At 35.2% G+C, this 2,500-nt stretch overlaps 1 protein-coding gene across 1 annotated transcript in view; it reads right to left on the bottom strand.

Moving 5' to 3' along the window:
- Positions 1–2,500, bottom strand: part of LOC137634313 (Na(+)/H(+) exchanger beta-like) — a 222,094-nt gene that overhangs the window by 34,310 nt on the left and 185,284 nt on the right.

Genomic DNA, 2,500 nt, shown 5'->3' with positions numbered 1-2,500 from the left:
TAATAATAATAATAATCCCGCAATACGTGGAGCCGCCACTACTCATCATCCGCTTGATTCGAAGTTTATCATCATTAAAGGGGTGGGAAAATTTCCAACCTTGACGCGACCTACCGCAGCTATCCCATTGGTTCTTAATTGACCATAGATAATCTAGGAAACAGGCCTTGATCGATAACCCCCATGAAACAACCTTTGTTTCACAAAACCAAGTTTTACTCTAAAGCCGCAACATCGAGTACTGAGCAATACCATGTAGCAACATAGGTGAGGCAGTTATAGAATATAGATTCCGGAGAACAATAGAGATATGAACCATTATGAGACTCATTCAGATGGACAACTTTACAACACATATAGCGTTAAAAATCGCCATTACATACCTGATCTGAATTTCTAATCAGGTCATTGAATTTCATGGATATAATTCATACGGAATATCACGTATATACATGAATGTATAATACATAAAGATTGATTATATTTATGTGCAATTACAAGGCACCCCAAGCCAAAACATGCTCCAGCATATTGAAGTTATCTATACGGGAGCACGCGTAACGCGAAAGATTTAAAATTATAATTGCAAATGGTCTTGCAAATGTTTAAAAATACAGCTGAAAGGAGTGACAACGCAAACTATTAGCTAACATGGAACATAATACGATATCACTTCGACGAGTTGAGAGGGAGTTGAGATTGGCTACAAACAGATGACTTAATAATGATAAATATTTTTAATAATAATAATAATAATAATAATAATAATAATAACAATAATAATATAAAAGAACTAATACAACAGAATAATGCTCATATCGACACTAATATACAGCAAGAAGGCATTTCAAACTTTGAAGACGAGTGTGGTCCAAACAGCAGCCTTTGCCGATCACCACTGCAAGTTCTGGAACCCAGAAATATCTACAACGGTGGAGGGGAAAAGCAGTCCCTCTCCAGTTGAGGTGCCTTTCCCTCCCATGGGGCAATTTATCGCCACAAAGTGGCCGTTAAAACTAGACCGTAATGGAACCTACTATTTGTGGCTTCTGTTTTTCTTTTTTTAAGTTTTTCATTGATTAATGTGACAATATTAACTAATACGTCGCCATACCCGGATTCCGTCGATATGGTTAACTAAAAACTTCCTTAAAATTACATCTTAAAATTTGGTGAGTGTTTCAGTACTAAAGTAACAAACATATTTTTCCTCATCATTGGGATAAAAGACGAGGCGATTACAATGGGTTTCCGCTTAGCTTTGTTCTGTCTATAAAAACTGGTACTCTTTACGACTATATAATTACAGTGACATGAATGTAATAATGTAATACGTTTAAAATTGCTTGCACAAGTATCTAAATATTGGTATTCCTTCACGAACATGTTACATATATCACTGGACTTTATTTCGAAATAACAGTAATTAGCCTGTCAGGTACTATTGTAAATTAATTTGCTTTTTGAAAACCCCTATAATTAAATCACTTGTATCAGTTTCGAATTACACGTTCTCTTACAAGCATGGTGACCTACTTCGTTGCCGAATATGGGTCAAGAGACACGAGAAATACATATAAAGGTTGCATATTAGAAGGGCACACATTACCATCATGGTAGACAAGAATTTACTTTTAAAATTACAACTTGAGAGAAGCGTCCACATAAGGATGGAAGACGTATACACACGCATGGGGGTCTATGCACTTTGGTTTTGTTCTTGAGTGAACAATCATGCAAACTATTCAATAGTTTCTTTAGCATTTGAAAATCGATAAATCACAGCTCTTTAAGAAAATTAAATTAAAGGAAATTTCACTGTACGACTTTCACTTCTTAGAAGCGATATAAAATAAAACGCCAAAGAGTCAGAGGAGAAGATATTTATAGAATAGCTACAGAAGGAGAAATAAAAATGCAATTTATAAATAACTATCCAGTTTCGAATTTCTCTGAGGACTTAACTTTTCCCCCAAATTTTCTTCCGCGTTGCAACGTCACGCCCCATGTAATCCGACAGAAACTGGATCAGAGTAATGAATGCAACAGAGATTCGTGTGTGCCAATGGAATAACAAGCACTCTACCCTGCCCTAATCTAAACAGCATCTAGTGACAATTCAAATGTCTTCACCTACGACTTTCTCTTTCCGAGACATATATATTGTGTCTATCCCGCCTCGAAACCAGTTGTCAATGAGTTACCGGCAACGTTGTTCTTATTATTATTATTATTATTATTATTATTATTATTATTACTAGCCAAGCTACAACCCTAGAGGGAAAAGCAAGATGCTATAAACTCAAGGGCTCCAACAGGGAAAAATAACCCAGTGAGGAAAGGAAATACGGAAATAAATAAATGATGAGAATGAATTAACAATATATCATTCTAAAAACAGTAACAGCGTCAAAACAGATATGTCCTAAATAAACTATTAACAACGTCAAAAACAGATATGTCATACATAAACAATAAAAAGACTCATGTTAGCTAGGTC

Source organism: Palaemon carinicauda, chromosome 44, assembly GCF_036898095.1.
Source record: "Palaemon carinicauda isolate YSFRI2023 chromosome 44, ASM3689809v2, whole genome shotgun sequence".
NCBI lineage: Eukaryota > Metazoa > Arthropoda > Malacostraca > Decapoda > Palaemonidae > Palaemon > Palaemon carinicauda.
The sequence above is the reverse complement of the archived record's forward strand: the minus strand, read 5'-3'. Positions and strand labels throughout refer to the sequence as shown.